The following is a 24,230-nucleotide window of genomic DNA, read 5'->3' on the forward strand; positions in this document are numbered from 1 at the left end:
TGGAAAGCAGAGGGATGTTTATTTATATGTAGCAGCTTGCACAATTCTTTTCTCTGCTCCCAGTTGGAAATATTATAGAAAATGGGTGCCCGTGTTCCGATTGTGTGGAAGTTAACTTTCTAGAATCTGCCAGACAGGTATCCTATATTAGACATCCAACTTGCGCTCCACAAAAGAATCGCTTGTGAGTTTGCTGTACTTGATCAGGAGAAAAGATATGTGACTGTTAAACTTATAATTAATTTTATCTACTTTGGCGTTGAAAACATGCACCTATATATACACAAACACAACAGTTTCTATATTACTATTTAGTGACATTGACTATGTTCCTTGACTTATGAAATACCCTCCATTTATGAAAGGTTTCACCTCTACAGACACATTCACTACCTCCCTATGCTTCTGTCTACTCGTTTGAGTCGCCTTATCAGTTTGATCTGCTGTACATTGCTCTTAAAAGAGCATAATTCTTCAGGCAGCTATATTTCACTGATAATTTTAAACTATTGTTTGGTTTTAAGAAGATTTAAAGGGATATTTATGGCTTAAGGTTGAAAGATGATCTCAGGGTGATGGGCTAAAGGTTTTTGTCCAAACCTCATGGCTCCAGAAAGTCTGAAACTTGTGCAAATTTAACGTTTTTGTCTGAATGTTCTCCCTTTTGGTTAGAATTCATCTGTGAAATCTCTGATCAATATGCTAATTTATGGTTACTGGGGTGTCCTTTAATTCTTTGTGACTGTGGGCAAAAAGAGATGGTTGTTTATGGAGGCAATTAGCCACACATTCCAGATCATCCTCCATTCCAGACTCTTTTTATTTTCTGTTGGAGTGAATAGAAACCAATTGCTACATCGTATAGGTCCACTAGCAAATTGTGAAGACCTCAGATTATTAACTAGGAGGTAGAACAGAAGCAATATGCATCCTATTAGATCAAATTAAAAAATATCTCTTAGAACCATGGATAAAACCTCCAAACTACGAGATACCAAACCCGTCAGTTTTGAGGTTGTTCATAAGCAGCCCCCAAAGCTAATTTTTTTCTGTCCTTGCTTTAAATATACCAATCAGACAACTTTTTCTAATTCAGCTCTTGATAGATATATAACTCATTGACTACAAACAAATTTAAAATGGATTAAAAACCTTAAGTGTGCAAACTAATGCCATACTATTGCTAGAGGAAAAGCAAGTGCGACGTTGCCAGGCCTAGCTTTCAGACATCAATATCTAATAGAATAACAAATGTATAAAGAATAAGATACCGAGTAAAGAAATGCTATTTCATAAAAGTCATAAATTAGTTTAATCAAAATGGTTTACCACAAAAATGAAAAGAAAAGCTACAGAATTGATTTGCATCTTCAGAAACCATATATTCAACCATTATCTAATAACCTGAATATATAAAACTTAGATAACTCAACAGCACAATCATAAAATGGGCAAAGCACTTGAACAGATATTTCACCAAAGAAAACATCGAAACACACACACACACACGAACAAACACATATACAGACATGGAAAAATGATCAATCAGAGAAATGAAAATCCCAAACACAAAGATACCATTTCATTCCCATTAAGATAGAAAATACCACTTGGGTGTGTATTTGTCATATTCTTCCGGGATGCATATGCTTATATGCTGCAAGAGATACCACCAGTATTTCAAATACCCTCAGGGTCACCTCTGGTAGACAGGTTCAGTGGGACCCCAGACTGAGAATAATGAAGAAGAAAGAAGAATCTGATGCTTATATGTGTGTGTGTATTTCCACTCCTAATTATGTGCTCAAAAATTATGAATGTAGATACTCAAACAACAGTGCTCATTGCAGCACTACTGATTTACAGTGGGGTGGAGTCTCTGGTGGCCCTGCCGGTTAGGCACTGGATGGCTAACTACAGGTCAGCCAACCCACCAAGCTTGGATGGCATAAAGCTGAGACTGTCTGCTTCCATAATGTCAACAACCCTACAAAGGGTCCTATCAGTCAGAATTCACTTGATGGCAGAAGGTTAATTGTGGAAACAATCTTTATACCCATTCACAGATGAATGGATAAACAATATGTGGTAGCTAATTATGATGGAGTACTACTCCACCATAAAGAGAAATTAAGTTTTGATCAAAATTCAAAACCAAATTCACTCTCCTCAATTTCATTTCAACTGATAGTAACCCTATAGGACAGCATAGAGAATCCCCTTTTGATTCAACATTGTGCATCTTTATGGGATCAGAAACCTCATCTTTTTCCCAAGGAATGGCTGGTGGGTTTGAACTGTTCACCTTTTGATTAGCAACCCAAAGGTAACCCACTAGAGCTATGGATGGAGGTGGAAGATACCATGTGGAGTAAAGTTAGGCAATTACAAAATGATACATATTTTATTTCCTTTCTTATATAAAAAGACCAGATAATGAAAATGCATACAAAGTTTGTGAGTGTTTAGCAATATCTGTAGGGGTGGGGAAGGTGTAAACCTCGACAGAAATATTTCAAGATAGTTGATGGAGTAACAGAGTTCGTGAAATCGTTCAATGACAGTATTAAATTGGTATTTGGAACTAGACCCCCAAGTTTCATCCCAAAACTCTGACAGCCTGTGAATCTGAGCATAACACTACCCATAATCCTAGGCACTTGAAGCACTCTAAGAACACAGGCTGAAGTCAGCGCCATTTGAGGATTGAAGAGGGAACCTATAAGTAACGTGGAGTTATTTCAGGCGTCTACAGAATTGGAGTGCTCAGCAAACTTTTAATAAAATTTCAAAATCACTAAGGACTTCAATGTATGTCCCAATTTTACAGTCCTTTCTTTCCCTCTTCTTAGATAAGACCTTGCAGGAGTTTTGCTGATTAACAAGTAAACTCTAAATCTGAGGAAACCCCGAAAAAGAAAATGCTATGTCAGAAGAGATTGTTTTTGTCCCTCTCTTTTAACACAGGTGAAGGTTCTTGTTTAGAACTAGCAGAATAGCAGACATTTTATCATCAAAAAAACTCTTACCAATTATTTTCATTAAAAATGAAATTAAAAATACTTTTAACACACTGAAAATTCAATTGATTGCTCTGAGCATCATTTATCCTAGCTATTTACAATAAGTTAGCAATCATGATTATATCACTGTATCTTTTCTAATTTTTATTGTGCACTGATAAAAATCATTTGGTTAATATTTCATTGGAAAGACTTAAAAATCCCTACACTTAACTCTCTTCTTCTAGTTCAAATTGCCACCAAAACTTTTGCAAAGAGAAAATAGCATACACGTCTGAGTGTTCATCTGCATGCTAAACACTGGTATTCCATGAGTCTGACTCTCAGTGAACATATGGTTATTATGGAACCATGCTGGTGTTTCTTTTAAAATAAGTTGTTTATCAAGGTTTTTCCTCATTGGGATAAGATTGCTGTTGCTATTTATTGCCTTGAATTCAGCTGGCTCAGCATTTGCTCTAAGAAGACGCTATTTTGATCGGACTTTTGTTTAAGGAGCTGCTGACTAAGCTGTGACAGCGTTATGGAGAGCACCGGTTTGCAGCCACCCTCTAACGGTAGAAACATGTCCAACCATTTTAGGAGCAATAACTTTTCATTCACCTAATTTTCATCTAGAGTTCACTGAAGTAAAACATTCAATGTTACATTGACTGCTGACTGATGATTTAGAAATCAAAACCCATTCCATTCCTCATTTAAGTGGGTTAAGCAGCATATCATAAGAAGAAGTTAATTCTCCTTACTGGGTCTCCTGGGTAGAACAATCCAAAATGATGATGGAAGACCTTTGGTAATTAGCCAGCAGTCCCATTGCTCCTAGAGAGGTCCTTACGTTGATAACTTTTCCTTTTAGTACTAGCATTACAAAATTTAGTAGTCCCATGAATGGTTTTATAGACAATTAAATTGTTCAAATAAACCAATTCATCTTTTAATGGCAGTGGAGACAGTTTCGCTCTCCAAAGGTAAAGTATTTTATTTTATTTTTCCCCTGGATAACTAATGTCCTTTCAAGGTCCAAGAAGAATAGTTCTGTATAAAATCATATAACTTGTGTCTGTGTTGGTGGTAATCCACATGTAGGAGGCAATTAGAAAGAATGACTCGGAAGGACAAATTCGGGAGTAAAATGGGCAGTAAATGGACAGTATTTATTTTTGTGTGGGAGAGGTAAAGTGTGCTGGGAAAACAGAGTAAAGAATCTATGGGTGAAAGAAGAGTAACACTTTCCAATCGCCACTAACAGAAGGTTTTGGTCATTGAGTGTGAACAAGTACTGCGCGTCAGCGGAAGTGAGAAGGCCTAGTGAGGGGCCAAAACTAAATGCTCGAGGCTTCTGATCTGCCATAATTGATCCCAGGAGAATGAGTTCCAGAGCCGACCCTAAGCTATAAGTAGCATTGTAACAGGCCCTACGAGTAAATTCTCATACATTCGGAAAACGACGCCTGGAACTGGAAAACAAGTAGCCAACAAAGCTTTACCTCCATCCTTGTGGTGGGAGGAGATGACAGCAAGTGCTACGACTTTGATAAAATTCTTCATTATTCCATTCCAATAAAAGAAACATTCTGACTGCCTCCCATTTAATGACAAGCCTGTAGTCATCAAATAAATTCTGATTTATGGCTACTGTGTAGAGAGTTTCTGAAGCTTTAAATACTTATGGGATCAAGACATCCTCATCATACTCTCACAGAAGAGCTGGTGTGTTTGAACTGCCAACCTCAGGGTTAGCAGTTAGTGCTTACTTGATAGCGCTTCTGGAATCCTATGACGACTGAAAAAAAACTTTAAAAATGCTTCTCATTGCATGGGAGTGTGAAAGCTGGGAGGACAGGCTATACTAATCACAGTACATACTTTTATTTCTTTATTTGGGTTTCTGCATAATTGTTTATTCTCTGTATATACCAAGATTGGTATTAGGGTAAACATATATTTTATAGGTAATATAGTCGACATGATTTCACTGTGCTGCCAACTATGAATTACATTTGGAATCTGTAGTACATGTAGCCATATGCTTCCTAAATCTTGTTTCAAAAAAAGAATTCAGTGACTCAGAGCCATAAATCACAGCTGTCCATCATCGACTCTTTCTCAGATTGCCTCACCTGAAAAGACCTGCCTTCCACCAGGTCTTTTTTCCCTAATCACCCACATTCACTCGCTGTTGGAGGTGGGATGGAAAGCTAATGGGCTGTTCCTTTACCAATTCCACTTCCTTCTTTCATCTTCCATAACTTGATCCTAAGCAAGGTTACTCTCTAATAAATGTCCTGAATGCTAAATTTCACCACAGAGTCTATTTCTGGTCAACACACCCTAAAACAGAATCTGTAAATTCAGATTAATCAAATGTGAATATAAGGCATCAGATTACACCAAATTTTCAAGATTTGTAAAAATGTATCTTAAGGTAAAGAAATAATGTATTTTCCCTGCGAAAAAGTTTCTTCTTCAACTGCTTATGCCATTTCAAATGAAAATAATCCATTTGTTGATAATAGAAAGTACCAATGTCAATAGAGGTGTACATTCCAAAAGTATGCTTTCAGTAGTATATCTAGTAGAGGCTTGATATACGAAGAATGGCTTGTTATATAGTACTACAACAATCAAATATAATTGTTGGAAATACTATAAATAAATGACTTTCTTCCTCTATACAAAGTAAGGGACAAGATTTAAGGATAAACTTAATATGGGACATGTATGAGAATAATTGACTGAAATGAACTGAAAGGAACTCGTTTGTAATAATAAAGTAGAGAAATTATAGTTTTATCATTTGCTTTCTTTTCCCTGCTTCTCCTTAGTTCAATTTTTTATTTATTTGTGAGTATTGGTGCTTTTGGTTTGTCTACTCATAAGTATTATACTGATTATGTTAGTCTGGGTATATTAGAGAAACAAATACACAGAAACTCCTATGTATAAGAGAGAATTTTAGATAAAGGGTAAGTGGACATCAATAAAACATCCCAACCCAGTGCTCCCCAAGCCCACAAGTCCAATATTAGCCCATATGTCCGGCACCAATTTACAATATCCTCCTCCATCTCACAGAACACACGCAATGATGCTGACTGCAGGAGGAAAGCCAAATTAGTCAACGTGTAAGCATCTCAGCACTGACAGGGGCCTCCACATGGCTGTTTCAGCATCCAGGGCTACATCGGGGTAGGTCCATGTGGCTTATTCTCAGGAATGTTTTGCAGGAAGTGAGCCTTGCCAGCTGAAGCAGGCAACTGGTTAAGGCAGCTGAATCCTTGTCCGACCATCAGAAAGCAAGAGACCCGGAAACTAGAAAGGTGAGGCTCACTTAGCCATGTATCTCTCTGCCCTGCAATTAACCCCACATGTGTTTATCGGCCAAGTTGGCACAATAAAATAACTACCTCACTGTTATCCTACATAAATAATTTTTTGGTAAATCTTTATCTTTTATTGAATTACTTGCTTATTTTTCTGTAGTAAAATGTAAACATATTGAAATGCTGGAAGCCATACTAGGTATCCAATTCTTAAAAATTGAAGTGATATATTAAAATTCATAAGTTGAAATATCAACTTACTTTCTCAATTTTAGTACATAATTACTACACGCATTTTGATGCATAAATTTTATTTATATAAAATGCCACAATCCATTTGTATTTTCACTCATTTATTTTTCATAACTACCACTTGTCTGTCAGTTTGTCCTACTGTAGTGACTTGTGTGCTGCTGTGATGCCAGAAGCTGTGTCACTGGTGTTTTCAAGTGCCAACAGAGTCCCCAAAAGTGAACAGATTTCAGTAGAGATTCTAGACTAAGAACAGGCAACAAAGAAGGATGTGGTGCCCCACATCTGAGGAAAAAGCCACTGAAAAATCTTATTCAGAGCTTCGAGGAAGTTTCAAATACTGAAACCCTAACAAAGGGGACAGTACAGAAATACTGCTGCAAGATGGGCTGCTCACGTCCATGGATACTTCAAATGTGACCGAAGAGGGGAGGAGCTCTTGGAGGGGCGTTGACCATGGGGACCTGAGTCTGGGAAAGCCTGACAGAGTGGCACCTTTGGGGTCTTCATTTGCTGATGGGGCCCCAGTCAAGGTAAAGAGAAACAGCTTCATGTTTATCCTGAATTTACGTATAACCAATTGATGGCATGTTCCGCCGTTGAAACCGAGTATGGTTTCAGCTGTTGATATTGAGCTTCCCCAGCAACAGGAAACAATTAGTACCTGGAGTCGATCTTACATGAATTTCTAACATCTCAAGAACAGATGTCACACATTGAACACTATATCATAAGACCTGAGGAACTGTTGGAGGATATCTAAGGCCATCATAGGGAAGACATGAAATGGCCATTAAAAATATAGGAAAGAAAAGATCAAAGTGGATGTCAGAAGGGATTGAAATTTGATCTTAATCATAGAGTCACAAAAGATGAAGTCAAGGAGCTGAATAGGAATTTGTCTTGCTTGAACACACACTCAAGGCTTTCTGAAGCTCCAGTCAAGAGATCAAATGGCATCTTGCTTTGTAAACCTGCTGCAAGGACCTCTTTAGAGTATTTGCTTTATTGTTATCTAAATCTCCTTTAAATTTGTCATTGCTCTTAAGGTGTATTCTACGTGATTTTGATCATCTGAAAAATTTTAAACGTTCTTAATGTTCTAGAAGTATCTGTTAGGTCCAGGTTCTTGATAGTGTTGTATTTTGTAACTAGGCCCTTGTTGATTTTTATACTAGTACGCTTCCTAAAATTTCCAAGTATTAAGGTAATATTGTCTTTTTCACTCTGTAATTCTGTTTCTGCACATATTTTGAACTTTATTATCAGGTACAAATATATTTATTGTTATGTATCTTTAAAAAAAGAGAAATTTTCACAGGGCAGCACTGGAGGACAGAGCCAAATATTAGGACAAAATGTGCCAAGATTGAAAATTAGAAAATGAAAAGGAAAGAACATGCTCAGCATATCGGAAACTGAAAGAACTCAGAAAAAATTTAAGCTTTGAATTGCAATTTTGAAAGATTATATAGGCAACATATTGAATGGTGCAGCAAGCATCAAGAGAAGATGGAAAGAATACTGTCACTGTCCAAAACGAACTCGTTGACAGTCTGATTTGAGCAGGTAGCATACGAGCAAGAACTGATGGTACTGTAGCTTCACTGAATACATTAGCCAAAAACAAGGTTCCAGAAATTGACGAAATACCCAATGAAGTGTTTCAGAAAGCAGAAGAAACACTGGAAGCACTTACGTGTCTATGCCAGGAAATTTGGAAGACAGCTACCTGGTTGTAAAAAACTCATATTTATGCTCATTCCAAAGAAAAGTTACCCAACAGGATGCTCAAAGTATAGAGAAATATCATTGATATCACACACAAAGAAGATCTTACTTACGATCATCCACCAATGGTTAGAGCAATACATTGACAGGGAACTGCCAGAAGTTCAGGTCAGATTCAGAACAGGACATGGAATAAGAGATATCATTGCTGAAGACAGATGGATCTTGGCTCAAAGCAGAGCATACCAGAAAGATGTTCACTTATATTTCATTGATTGTGTAAAGACAGTCAACTGAGTGGGCTATAATAAACTGTAGATATACTTGAGAGTAATGGGTATTCTGAAACATTTCATTGTACTCATTCAGTACTTGTACATGGATCAAGAGGCAGTTGGGTGAACAAAACAAGGGAACACTGCATAGTTTTAAATCAAGACAGGTGTGTGTCAGGTTGGTATCCTCTCACTACGCTTGGTCAATCTATATACTGAGCAAATCAAGGGAGAAACTTGACTGTATGCAAAGTGTGGCATAACCATAGAAGGAAGGCTCAGAAACAAGCTGCAGCATGAAGATGACACAACCTTACAGGCTGAAAGCGAGGAGGAATTGAAGCACTTGCTGATGAAGTTCAAGGATTGCAGCCTTCCATAGGACTCAATGTAAAGACTAAAATCTCCACAACGGGTCTAATTGGTTACGCCACGAGAAATGGAGAAAAGGTTGAAGTTGTCAAGGATTTTGACTTTCTTGGATACACAATCACTGCTCTTGGAAACAGTTGTCAGGATTTCAAAAGATGTACTGTGTTAGCAAATTTTCTACAAAAGACCTCTTTAGAGTATTGAAAAGCATGGACGGAAGGAGAAGTTATTTTTTTTAAAGACATGAAGGTTTATTTGTTGCCATTGGGTTGTCATTGACCTTAAAATGATTTGATGGACAGATCTAGGATTTTCAATGGGTAGCAACTTATATTTTAGAACGTTATGTCTCTCATGTGCTAATAGAGTGAGGATAAAGGCATAAAAAAGAAAACTGGAAATTGATAAAATTTAGAAATAGTAAAATTAATATAGTATCCTAATACTGTAGTTCATAGCTACATGTGAATTATAAAAAGGCATGGAAAATAACATAGTTTAAATTTTTATAATATTTTAGTGTAAATATGCATACACACATTTTTATATGTTGTCCTAACATGAAAAGTGTCTAAATAAATCATTCAGGTGGCCTAGGCAAAGAACTTATTGGACTGGTTTGAGAAATAAGATGAAAGAAAATTTTATTTTATGTTTTTCCTTGGATTTTCAAGATAATTAATTAACTTCTTATATGTATATAGTTTGAAAACTTTCTTCAATTTGTCTTATTCCCTTAAAATATCCCCAAAATTAATTTATACATCCATTTATCCCTCAATAAAGCACAGACACAATGAATGAATAAGAACTTTGAAGACACGCACTCTAAAAATGAAGAAAATATGTCTGCACCAATACTAACAAAGCACTGTGAGAGCATTGAATCAAAGGTAAATGTCAGTTTAAGAGTTATAAACGTTTTATGAAGTAACTCTACTAATAGGTTTAGGGTTTGGGTAGAAAATATGAATACGAGAGATGTGGATAATTCGTTAAGATCTTCAATAATTGTAGCTTTCCTTATTCTTCATAGCAAATGTAAACGTATCACGTGACTGTTCAGTTAAAGATTATATGCTCTCTTCAGTTCAATGTAGCCACAGGTTAAGTTTTGCTGATGTTATATGCAGCCAAGTCTTACCAGTATATGCAGCCTCTAGCACATACCTTAAAATAACTGAATGTCAGTCTACTTTATGTTTAATGCACATTATAGCAGAAGCCAAATATGTGTAATAAATTACATGAATATAGAAATGGCTTCTAAGGCATGGAAGAAGCACACTGGCCAATGCGATCACGAGGTGCCAAGGGACCAGGTATAAGGCATCATGCAAAAAAAAACCCAAAGATATATGTGTGTGTGTGTATATATATGTGTGTGTATGTATGTGTATGTGTGTGTATATATATGTATATATATATACCATATTAAATGAAAGGGGAAGTGCAGAGTGGAGACCCAAAGCCCAAGTGTCGACCAATGGAGATCCCCTCATAGAGGGGCTTAGGGGAGGAGATGGGTTAATTAGGGTGCGAAGTAGTACCGATTAAGAACACAGCTTTTCCCCAGATCCTGGATGCTTCCTCCCCCCAACTACCGCGATCCGAATTCTACCTTGCAGGGCTGCATAGGGCAGAGGCTGTACACTGGTACATATGAGGGCTGGAGATACAGGGAATCCAGGGTGGATGATACCTTCAGGACCAAGGGTGTGAGGGGCTATGCTGGGAGAGTGGAGGGTGAGTGGGTTGGAAACGGGGAACTGATTACAAGGATCCACATGTGACCTCTTCCCTGGGAGAGGGACGGCAGAGAAGGGGGGGAGGGGAGACTCCGGATAGGGCAAGATATGACAAAATAACGATGTATAAATTACCAAGGGCACATGAGGGAGTGGGGAGAGGGGAGGGAGGGGAAAAAAAAGAGGACCTGATGCAAAAGGCTTAAGTGGAGAGCAAATGCTTTGAGAATGATTGGGGCAGGGAATGTATGGATGTGCTTTATACAATTGATGTATGTATATGTATGGATTGTGATAAGAGTTGTATGAGTCCCTAATAAAATGTAAAAAAAGAAAAGAGGAGGAAAAAATGATTAGGGCAAAGAATGTACAGATGTGCTTTATACAATTGATGTATGTATATGTATGGACTGTGATAAGAGTTGTATGAGCCCCTAATAAATTGTTTAAAAAAAAAGAATTTAAAAAAAGATTAAAACTTGGATGTATGGCAACTATTGCTGGTAAATTTAGATGAGCTTAGATCCAGATTCTATTAGAAAACTATCAATATCATATGAAAAAAATAAAATATGAAAATAAAACTTGTGGTCCAATGAATGAAAATAATTAAATTAAAAATTTCTCAGAACATAAAACAATGAATAAATTTATTAAAATAAAAAAATTTGAGCTATGCTATTATATTTTGAAGTCTATTTCATATATCACAGAAAATATGTCACTGATGGAATATTTGATCATGGAAAATGGTTTTTTTTCTTCAACATATTATCTAACATACTAAAATACATACATTTTTAAAATGTTATTTTAATCTCTTAAATGAGTATTTAGTTTCTAGGTTTAAAAGTGTCTATCAGTAGAAAACATAAAAAAATTATTTAATGTTCTCTGTTAATTGCATATAAAACAAAAAATCAGAATGCACAGGTTTTTGAAGCTCATGTTAATGTACGTCTATGAAAACCCAATTTATAACCACAAACCATGTAATCAGACAAACTGTATTTAGTTCCTTGTCCTGCTCTATAGGACTAAAATATTATTGTCGTTTTACCTTAAGACACTGTATGTGATGATACCTGAATGATTCGTTTCTGTGTAGTCATCTTCGAGCCCCAAATGACTAAACTATTGTATGAATTCCTCATATAAACCTGACTTTGTGGATCTTGGCGAGTTATGGGTAGCCTTTGGAATAATGGCAATTCCAGAGCACCCCGTCTTCAAAGCAACGTGCTTGAGCCAGCAGAATGCACACATTTTGTGCACGTAGCATTGATCGCATATGCATGTAAATTTTGCTGAAGAACATCCAACATCAGTTGCATCAGTAAAGGCTCCGCCAGAGGTCCTGGCCAGATTCAGAAAACATGAAACAAGGGAAGGAATATCATTAATGATGTTAGATGGATCTGGGCTGAAAGCAGGCAGAAAATACCAGAAAGATATTGACTCGTATTTTATTGACTATGCCAAACATTCAACTGGGGGAAGCATAACAAATTATGGATAGTCATGAGCAAAATAGCACGTCCAGAATACCTAACTGTGCTCCTGCAGATCTTGAATATGAATCAGGAAGCAGTTGTCGGAACAGAACAAGGGAAACTGCATGATTTAAAATCAGGGTAGATGTGCTGCAGGGTTGTGTCCTCTCAGGCTTGATGCTGAGCAAATAAAGAGAGAAGCTATAGCATATGAAGAAGAATATGGGATTATGATTGGAAAATTTGTAGGTTAAGGAAAAAATATGAAAGTGGAATCTGACCTCATTCAACGTCACAAAGTTGGAGGGAGTGAGATAATCAATATTATTAGCATCAGTTCCCCAAAACTACTTCTTATGAAGCAAAGATCAGAAATGCTTCCACTCTTCAAGAGTTTTACTAATCTGACACCAAATTTTTTCTCCCACAACATCCTGGACTCCTTTACTGGTTTCCATGATTTGTGGCAATGCTGACAGACAACTAGTAATACTCATAATTACAGGATTTATTGGACAATTAGGGAGTTACAAGTGAGGAACAGAAATGACCTAGGATGCAGTTCTTTGTTCAGGATAGCCTCTTATCATTCATATCCACAGGTACATCTCTTTCCAGTTATTGGCCCCCAGGCCTTGGCATTGGCCTCCTTGAAAAAATGCTGCAAAACTCATTTAACTCTGTTGATTAAGTGCCAAGAGGCACCCCACTTCTCAGTATCCTTGACCTGAAGACAGCGTTAGGTCCATGGGTCAGCAAACCAGGCTCACCAAGGGCCAGGAGGCACCCCACTCTATCAGTGAGCTTCCTGCCTGGAGACACTTGGCTTTCTAGCCCTGTGGATCCAGAAGCCTAACCCTGGCCTGTGACCTGCTCTTATTTCTGTCGGCTCTGCTGCTGCAGCCATTTCTCTGTGAGTACTTCTCATCGTCTCCCATTGGCTCTTGGGATCTTACTTCTGAATGAGGAGAGTCAGTAAGTGCTTTCTGACCAAAGGACAAGCTCCACTCCCGGTTTTCTTTCTTAGAGAGATCTCTAGGATGATTCATTTTAAACCAGCAGCATGTCAAAACTGACCAATCTTCATGTTAAAATGCCACAAAGGAAACAAAGGAAATAAAACAAAACTATTCACAACTGTATCCATAGGTGATATCATGATAAGGAGAGAAATGATTGAGGTTGTCAAGGATTTCATCTTGCTCAGATCCATAATTAATGCTCAAGGAAGCAGCAGTCAAGAGATAAATAACAACACACTGTGTTCATGCTTCAGCAGCACATCTACTAAAATAAATAAATAGATAGATAGATAGATAGATAGATAGATAGATAGATAGATAAATAAATAAATAAAAGGAGAAGATTAGCATGGCCCCTGCACAAGGATGACACACAAATTCATGAAACATTCCATAACAAAATAAAGGGAGCTAAAAGACACACTGTATTGGATAAATCTCCTGCACAATCTTCTTTAGAGAACTAAAAAGCTAGGAAGTTACTTTGAGAACCGAGGTGCGCCTGATCCAAACCGTGTAAGTTTATTGCAATGATAATTGGATATAAATTGTTCATATGCATGTGAAATTTGGGCATTGAATAAGAAAACCAAAGAAGAATGGATGTATTTGAATTGTTGTGCTGGCAAAGAATATTGAAAGTACCATGAACTGCCAAAACAACACAACAAAATATATCTGTTTTGGGAGAAGTGCATCTTGAATGCTCCTTGAGACAAAAATTGTGAGACATGGTCTCATGTATTTTGGACACATCATCACAAGAGACCAGTCCCTGGGTAACAGCACTGAGATAGTTAAAGTTTATTGTGCCAATCTGCCTGATAAACACAGGTGGGGTTAATTGAAGGGCAGAGAGATAAATGGTTTGGCGGGCCTTGCCTTTCTAGTTGTCTGGTCTCTTGCTTTCTGATGGCCGTACCAGGATGCAGCTGCTTTAGCCAGTGCCATGCTTTAGCTAACAAAGCTCACTTCCTGCAAGACATTCCCAAGTAGAAGCCACATGGACCTAACCTGATGCAGCCCTTGGTGCTGGAGCAGCCGTGTGGAGACACCTGACAGCACTGAGATGATACACATTCACTGACTCGGCTTTCCTCCTTCAGTAGGAATCATTGTGTGTGTTTTGTAATATGGAGGAGGAGTTTGTGGATTGGTGTTGGGCATATGAGTTAATGTTGGACTTATGGGCTTGGGCAGCACTGGGTTGGGATGTTTTCTTGATGTGCATTTATTCTTCATATAAAACTCTCTCTTATATATGAGCTTCAGTGGATTTGGATTTGTTTCTCTAAAGTACACAGACTAACACAATCACTATGCTTAGTAAAGTGGGGGCAATGAAAAGAGGAAAGCAATGGATGAGATGGACGGACACACTGGCTGCAACGACAGGCTCAAATCTGAGACCATGTGGGAGGATGGTGCGAGCAGTGCTGCATTTCGGGGTGCACAGGGTTGCTGTAAGTATGAACAGGCTCCAGGGCCCCAACATCTGCAAGGTCCAGTCATTTGGTGGAGCAACACAAAGAATAGCTTGCAGGACAATATCAAGTTTACAAAACACTAGTCAAATCAGATCTTTCTAGTCAATGCTTTCTAAGACTGACTTACTTTACTTGAGATAAAATGTGAAATCCTTCCAATAGCCTACAATATTCTAAATAAGCAGTGTTTCTTGAACCATTACTTCTCTGACTATTTTTTCTGCTACTGTTGGTCACATTCCGCTTCTGGCACATTGACCCAGTTCTCAAAAGATCAAGCACATTTTTGTTTCAGGTGTAGTGTACTTGTTGGTAAGTGTCTATAGTGAATTTCAGAGATTCTAAGGCTGGTAGAGGAAAATAAATAGGACCAGGCTTTCCCAAGTTATTTTCTGAAAACAGTGTTTGAAAGATTTACATGGCAGCTGGGAGCAGTCATTTGCAAAAGGAAATTCTAAGAGAGGTTGTGCTATGTGTAAAGACAGGCGCGGGGGGGCGGGGGGGCGGGGAGGCGGAGGGAGATACTAGAAGTATTAAGGACAAGGGACCTCACAAAGGAGAAAAGGGAATAGTTTGTCTTGAGCATCCAGGAAATGTAGGGACTTTCTGGATCAGAGCATTAGCAGGGCTATAATGATCTTTATGACGATAGGGTTTAGTGTATCTGTGGATAACAGTTATTGAGCACGGAACTGCAGCATCCACAGAACAGGGATGAATGAAATAGCTACAAATCTGTTGATTTGGGAAGCACAAAGAAGGAATTTGTGAATTCTGGATTAGGAAAGAATTATCAAAATATATTTGAGCTAGGATCAGTAAACTCAGTTAGATAAATAATTCCTTTATGCACATCAAACAATTTTAATTATTTAAAATTATGTATAATAAAGTGTTTTATTAATGGTTGTGTATATCTATGATTCACTGTAATGACAATTACTTATAAAAGGCATCAAGGGCCAAATCCTGCTTTTGATAACAATTATGTCATAAAGTTCACTAAGATAAATGACTTCTGAAATCTAAAGTCTCTAAATAATTCTAAGCCAAAGTTGTAGGGATTAAATTTTTTAATTGTGTTTATCCTTTGTGAGGAAAGCAGACAGTGAAAATAACAGTAAATTCTTACATACTTACCATTGCATTCCCCCTTCCATTCAAAGCACTTGTATTATAAAAATCCTAATTACTAATATTTTATTAAAAATTCTCAAAACTACAAACATACCACAAAATTCAAATTTTCATTATCTGACAGCTATTATTAAATTTTAATCACTTATGATTATATTATAAATCACATTTGTAAATGAACTGTTGCATTTATATTTTGCCACAACTGACCACATCACTGTTTCCCTTTACTAAAATCATGAACAGTAAGACTTTTGAAAATCATTTCACTAGCAAACATAAAATATTTAGCAAAAATAAAAAAATCATTCTCTAGACTTCATGGGGAGATGGAATGAAGAATGAACCACTATCCAGAGATATCTACTATCCAGGGAAACTGAAAGATGACTTTCCTTTAGTTGGAAATGTGCTGAATTTTTGCCTTAACCTTTCAAATTGTCATTGCTTCTATTCCAAGTGCTCTCATTGGAAAAATTAATGTTGTTGAAAAAAATAATTTTACTGATGCATATGGCAAGGACAGAATAGACAATAAAAGTTATATTTGTTTGTCTATAGCTAAAGTCCATTCAAAGGAAAACTGAGTACTGCCTGGTGCAACTAAGGGGAGAATATAACCTGTAAGAACACATGGCCCTAAGTGCAGCTGGCATGATGGCCACCCCTGGGGAGATGGAGGGTTGTGCTCAGACTTGTTTTTCAAAGTCAATTCCAGACAGGGGTGGTATGAGATCTTGGCTTTCCAGCGGGTGGTGGTGGAGATGGTACTGAGACATCTGATACTCTATCAGTAAAAATGAGAGAATCAAGACATTCTACACTTGGTCCAATGCAGTAAAATGGTATTTAGGGCACTTGCATTAATTTGCGACAGAATTTTTATTCAATTGAACAAAACAGTTTACTGTGTCTCAGGATTAACTCAGTGATAGCTATCTACTTTTGGGGCAAAGAGATAAAACCTGCACAGTGAAATGGCAATGATCCATAACATAAAAAGTTGACAGTTAGGGCTTCCTTAAAATTAACAGCATGAAAGACAACTGAGTCAATTGACACTGCCAAGTTTACTTTCTGCCACCTAGTGAGGCGAGTAAGGAGCCTTGGTAGCACAGTGGATCAAGCCATCGGACTGTGAACTGCAAGGTCAATAGTTCAAATGAACCAGCTGCTCTGTGGGAGAAAGATGAGCCTTTCTATTCCCATGTGTATCCTTGGAAACCCAAGAGGCCGTTCTAGTCTGTCCAACTGCGGTGATAGGTTTCTGTGAATTGGAATCCACTCCATGGAAGCAGGGTATTGTTTGAGCAGTCCCTCTAAGATACGTTTATTATTGTCTGCTCATCTGGAGTAAAATCAAAAGAAGGAAACCAATGTCTCAGAGAGACAACTAGCTTACAGTCCTAGTAACTGACACAAGCCACAGTCTTATCCACCCTGAGACCAAAAGAACTAGATAGTGATTGACTATTACTACCAACACTTCTGGTCTGGGCAAAAATAGAAGGACCTTGGTAAAACAGGATAAAACCATGGAACAAAATGGAATTTTAAAAAGGTTAAGACTTACTGGATCAATTGAGACCAAAAGTCTTTAGAACATTAAACAGCTTTAGTACACTAGCTACTTGAGACACTCTGCAAACCTTGCATCAGAACCGTAACCTGGAATCACCTTTTATTAAAATGGCAGATTAGTACATAAAAGAAAGGATATGGTGTGGAGGGGAGGCCCCAAACCCATCTATAGGCAATTAGACATCCCCTTATATAAGGGACGTGGGGAAGAAATGAGCCAGTCAGTGTGTAGTATAGCACCAATGAAACATACAACATTTCTCTACATCTTTAATGCTTCCTTCCCGCACCCCACTGTGGCCCCTATTCTACCTTACAAATCTGGCTCAACCAGAGCATATACAGGGTACAGAAAACAGATGGAAATACAGGGAATCCAGACAGATAAACCCCTCAGAATCAATACTGAGAGTAGTGATACAAGGAGTGGAAGGGAAAGGTGGGCAAAAGAAGAGGAAACTGATAGCAAGGATCTACCTATAACCTCCTCCCAGGGGGATAGAGAACCGAAAAGTGGGTGAAGTGAGACATCGGTCACTGTAAGACATGGAATAGTAGTAATAATTTATAAATTATCAAGGGTTGTTGAGGGCAGGAAGGGGGGGAGCGAGGGGAAAATGAGAAGCTGATACGAAGGGCTCATGTAGAAAGAAAATGCTGTGAGAATGATGATGACAACACATATACAAATGTGCTTGACACAATGGATGGATTATGGATTGTGATAAGAGTTGTATGAGGCCCCATAAAATGATAAAAAATAAACTAAAACATTAGCTAAAGATGTTTCTAGGAACTCTAATTTAATAAAAATGTTACATAGTTATATGAAATATATAAGCCAAAATAAATTGGTATTGGAGTTCAAAAAATAAAGGATATTACTAACTAACTCTGAGTGTGAGGCTTCATTAAAATAAAATCTATATGAAACAAAAAGCTCAACAAGTTTTCTAAAGTAAAGATGAAGAGACAAGGGTGGGAAGGGAAGGAGCACTAAACTCCTGGAAATGAAACAACTAGAATGAAATTAATGAGGATGCTGACACTCACAATGTGAAAAATGTAACTAATGTCATTGTACTTGAAAGAAGTTTTCCAATGAGAATCTAATGTTCTGTGTAAACATTCACCAAAACCTTAATGGAATGTTCTTTTTATAATGGAAAATATTTGTTCTATGGAAGACATTTTTAAGAGAAAAAAAGGTATCGCTGAGGGGAGAAAATAATTTTGAAATATCCATCTGAAAAATGATTTTCATGCAAAATATGCAAAGAACTCTGGAAACTCAACAAAAAAAGACAAACATGTGAAAAAGCTATTAATAGACTTTTCACCAATGATGACATACAGATTGCAAATAAGAATATGAACAGATGCTCAACCTTAAATGTCATAATACAACTGCAAATTCAAACACAGATGACATATGTGTGCACATCTTTTAGTATGGCTCAAACTCAAATCACAAATGATACGAAAGGCTAGTATGATAAGCAACAGAAACACTCAGTCATTGCTGAAGAGAATACAAAATGATACAGCCACTTAGAAAGAGAGTCTAAGGAGTTTCTTACAAGTCCAAATGTAGTCAGATCTTCTGATCAAGCAGTCAGGTTATTAAGGATTTTCCCCAATTATTTGAAAATATATGGCCACACAAAATCCAGCACATGAGAATTTATAACTCTGTTATTCATAATTGCCAAACATTGAAAACAACCAAGGTACCCTTCACTAGGTGAAGGAGTGACCAAATGTGTTGCCACCATGCAACAGAGCACTATTCAGTGATAAACATAAACTACAATCAATACTGTAAAAAGACAGAGGACACGGAAACATATTTTGCTAAATGAAATAGACGAGTCTGAAATACCTACCTACTGTACAATTCTGGAGAAGGCAAAAGATTGTAAAAAGATCAATAATTGCCAGATGTTTAAGCGATGAGTAAGTATGATACATAAAGGTATGCAGAGAATTTTTAGACAATATTCTGTAGGATATTGTGATAGGGACACATGAAAGTATACAGGTGTCAAAACTCAAAAGACTGTACAACACAAAAAATGTACCCTAATATAAATTGTGGACTTAAGTTAGTAACCATGTGTCAGTATTGATTCATCATTGATTGTAACAAATGTGTAGTGGGGATACAAGGGAAGAAGAGAAGCAGTATGCAAGAGGAAGAAACAGCATATGGGAATTCTATTTGCTACTTGAAAATTTTCCTATAGATGCAAAATTGCTGTACGAGACAATATTTGTTTTTGCAAAGTTTGTAAAACAAAACTAAATACTAAAATAATAAAGGAAGCAAGTTTCTCTATAAAGAAAAAATATTTTCATGTTTTGTAGAGATCATCAAGCCAGTTCTGACCTACAGCGATCCTGGGCACAGCACAACTAAGCAATGCCAGTTCCTGTGCCGTCTTCACGGTTGTACCTGTGCCTGAACCTCTTGTAGCAGCCATTGTGTCCAACCAGGACCTTCCTCTCCATCGCTCCCCTCCACTTTACCAAGCATGATGTCCTTCTCCAGGGACTGGTCTCTCCTGACAACATGTCCAAAGTATTTAAAACAGAAATTCTTGCCTCTAAAGAGAACTCCTTCCACAACAGATGGCTTGTCCTTCCAGCAGTCCATGGTACTTCAAATATTCTTCCACAGCACCGCAATTCAATTACATCGGTTCTTCTTCAGGCTTCATTACTCAATGTCCAAATTTCGCATGCATAGAAGGCAGTGGAAACTACCATGGCCCGAGTCAGGTGCACATTAGTAACATCACAGTAGCATCCTTATTTTTTCAATACTCTAAAGAGGTCTTCTGCAGCAGACTTGCCTACTGTAATTAGCCTTTCAATGTCTTGACCGCTGCTTCCATGAGCATTGATTGTGGGTTCAAATAAGACAAAACCCTTCACAACTTCAACCTTTCTTCTATCATAATGTTACCGATTGGCCCAGTTAGAAGGGTTTTGGTCTGCTTTATACTGCATTATAGACCCTACTGAAGGCTGCAATCCTTGATCTTCATCAGCACGTGCTGCAGATCCTCCTCGTTTACAGCAAGCAACATAGTATCTTCTGTATATAGCAGGTTGTGAATAAGTCTTCCTTCAATCCTGATGTGATTCTTCTTATACCTCAGCTTTTCTGATTATTTGCTCAATATACAGATTGAATAAATATAGTGAGAGGATACTACCCTGACACACACCTTTCCTGATTTTAATCCATTTGGCGTTTCCTTGTTTGGTTCACATCACTGCCTCTTGGTCCATACACAAGCTCCATGAGCACAGTGAAGTGTTCTGGAGCTCCAGTCTTCTCAAGGTGACCCATAGTGTTTTATGATTCAGAAAGTTGAATGCCTTTCCATAGCCAGTAAAAAACAGGTAGACAACATTTTAGTATTCTCTGCTTTCAGTCAAGATCCATCTGATATCAGAAATGTTCCACATCCCTCGTTCCAAGCCATCTTCTGAATCCAGCCTGAATCTGGGGCAGCTCCCTGACAATGTACATGTGATATCAGTGATGCTGTTCTACAGTTTGAGCCTTGTGTGGGATCACCTTTTTGGGAATCGAGAACAAACATGGATCTCTCTATAGCAGTCTTTAATTTGAAGACTCCAGAAATGTTACCGCTAAATCATTTCACGTGATCAAGTCATAAATTTTTCATCATATTTACAGAAAGCATGACTAAAATTTAGGAATGACCGAAAATGACACTAAAGGAAGAAAAGACAATGAAAAGAAAAGACAAAGAAAAGTAGAAAATAAAAAGTTGTCCATAAATTTCAATAATCAGCATTAACTTAAAAACCCTCTTAGAGGATAAAGAAATAAATGTCCACAAACACTTTGTATTTTGCATATAGTTAACATTGTGAAAATCATAATAATGGATTTTTAATCACTTCTCATAATAACTGATCTATTTGGGGGCAAAAAAAGTTAAGACTCACGTGGTTGACATTGTAGTTTGGTCAACCTAACCTCTACTCCTATTCCATTCATAATTCCTGTCCCACTAGCCTCTTTCCAAATGAGAATGGTGGAGCCATCAGTTCCTTCAAGTTGTGGAGGGTGGATGGACTTGCTAAACCCCAAATAAGCCACTCACTGGCGCCAAGTCCATTCTGACTCACAGTAGCCCTAAAGGACTGATTAGAAACCTTCCACAGAGTTCCTGAAGCTAGAAACCTTTATGGGAACAGGCAGTTTTATCTTTCTCACATGGAGTAACTGATGGGTTTGAACCACTGACCTTGTGGTTAGCAGCTGAAAACTGAAATCCCTGCACTACTAGGACTACTAAGATGCCAAATACACATTCTGAATTCCAAGAATATTTCCAGTAAATTTTACTAGCCCCATGGGCCCCATGCATGCCAGTGAACTTTGTCAGGTATGCCAGGGAAAGGAAGCCACTGTCCTATATGAAATAATAGGAAGTCTCAGAGCCAGATGGGTGTAGGGGACAAGTTAGCTTACTTTTCTCCTCTCCCAATGCCCTGGATGGAAGCACTGGTGAGGGGCTCTCTGGTGGATTCTTGTTGGGAATTTAAGATCCTGTGGACTCTTAGGAGGAATAGGGATTCATTTCTGGGGCTTCCTCCCTCAGAATTGTTCCATTCTCCTATGTAGTTTTAGAGCGTAGACATGCTGGTTTCCCACATTTTATTTATTTATTTGTTTGTCTATTTATTTATTTAGAGAGGGTGATTCAGAGTGTTTTCCTATTTGCTATATTTTTTTCTTGACTAACAATTTTATTCAAAATAGCTAGAATAGAGTGGAACTTTTGATGACCAGCTTTGATTTTAGTAGATATGTTATGATCTTGCTATTATCTGATTTTCTACTAAGCTATCAATAGTTTATAACAGACTAATGAAAATAAAGAAATGGCTGAGCTGATAATTTTAAAATTAAGGTCTGACAAACTACACTTCAAGTATAAACTATGTTTTGAATTATGTGTTGTTTTCTGTAAGACTTTGTTTTCTCATCTGTAAAGGGAAAGTGATATTAGCAACGACATCATTGAGCTATCATTAGGATTACATGAAATGATGTTTTCAGCAAAGTGTTTCCTCGGTCTCTGGAGCAGAAACTCAGAAAAGAACAGAAAAATGCTTTTGCATAGAGCAATACTAGATAGTGTTGGATTATCCAAAAAGCAAGATAGGCGAGAGCTTTCTGATGCTCACTGGCAATCTGTAGTGATGCGGTTTTCACTACATCAAAGATTCTGCTTCAAGGTATGGCTGGCATCTGTTGCTGCCCCAAACTCATGGTGTGTTCCTTCAGTCACGAAGCCTCTTTTCAAGTTTATAAACTCTGATAGGGACAGAGTGCCGACTATTTTCACCACATACCGTATTGTTCACTCCATATTCATAAGGAAGTGCAAGTAAACCTGTAATTAGCTTGCTTATTGAGTAACAACCCCTTGACACCTGGACACACAGTGTGTTCTAAGTTTTGTAGAATGACTCCAGTAGAAGGAAGTCTTACCTTTGCTAATATTGTTTTGGTTTTGTTGTTCTTTTGTTTTTATGAAGAGAACTTGGGAAATGATGTGTGAGACCCAGAATCAAACAGATTGCTACGGCAACCAAGATCTTAGTGATGACTCTTCATGCCAGTGAAAGGAGCCTGATTTCACTCCTTGAACCCTAAAGAACAGGAACCTTTGCTCTCTGATGTAAGATCAAGATCTCCTAGGGGATGGTTAGGGGTCTCATCCAGTACATTGGAAGGCAACCCACACATTATTCCTGAGGGCAGGAATAATGAACAGTCAATTTTGGGTATAAAGTTCATAGTTCACTACTTTTAATTTGATAACATTTCCACAAGTGATTGCTATTTTGACCATTATGTAGAAGGATTTAAACTCAGCAGGTTGTTGTGAAGAGGGAGTGTGATCCATCTCTTCTAGGGGCTCACTGGAAGGTTTGTGGCTCAGTCACAGATGGTTTGAATAATTATAGCAATTCAATATGACATTAAGAAAAGATAAAAGATGGCTCATAGATTTGAATATTAACTGTTAAACATAACATGCTTGAAAAAGTAATATTCTTTTAAGATCTCAGCAGATCTCTTCATTTTTGTCTTTATTTAATTTTCTCTTTATTTTTGTCATTGTTACTGTTCATGAAATGTCATTTTTTCCTAAATGAAATTCTTGTATAAAAATATTTGCTTCTGAAAAATAATGCTGTTATTCTTTATATATATATTCTAACTGCATAAAGTGTGGATGGGAGAAACTAATGGAAGTGACTTTAATTAATTAAGTGATGCTGTGAGGAGCCAATCTATTTCATCAATGCAATGTAATACTATTTATTTATTATTTAGATGTACTATGAAGGGTACATAGTGAAGTTTTTGTCAGCCTGTCATCCAACCACGTAACCCTCTCCATAAGCAATTAGTTTATCATATTTTCTTGTACATAGTGGAAGGCATATTCTATACACATAAAATCAAATCCATAAAACATTTCTCTTAAAAATAGCATAGTAATTGCAAGGGCAATGAATTATTTAATGTGACTTTTCTAGCTAAAGTCTCTAACTCACACCAAAGGACCTTTTCCTGCATGGGTGTGGTAAGAAGGCAAAGGGTGGAGGTGATGTAGATATTGATAGGATTCACCTGTGACTAATTGTAAACAGGATTCCCTGGAATGCCATCCTGTTGGGTATAAAAGGAGCCAGCCCACCGAGAAGCAAGAGGATGTATCTCAT

At 37.5% G+C, this 24,230-nt stretch overlaps 1 pseudogene; it reads left to right on the forward strand.

The window, feature by feature from the left end:
- The first annotated feature begins 13,554 nt into the window (after positions 1-13,554).
- Positions 13,555-13,640, forward strand: LOC142428360 (U6 spliceosomal RNA; annotated as a pseudogene).
- The last annotated feature ends 10,590 nt before the right edge of the window (positions 13,641-24,230 follow it).

Source organism: Tenrec ecaudatus, chromosome 15 (assembly GCF_050624435.1).
Source record: "Tenrec ecaudatus isolate mTenEca1 chromosome 15, mTenEca1.hap1, whole genome shotgun sequence".
NCBI lineage: Eukaryota > Metazoa > Chordata > Mammalia > Afrosoricida > Tenrecidae > Tenrec > Tenrec ecaudatus.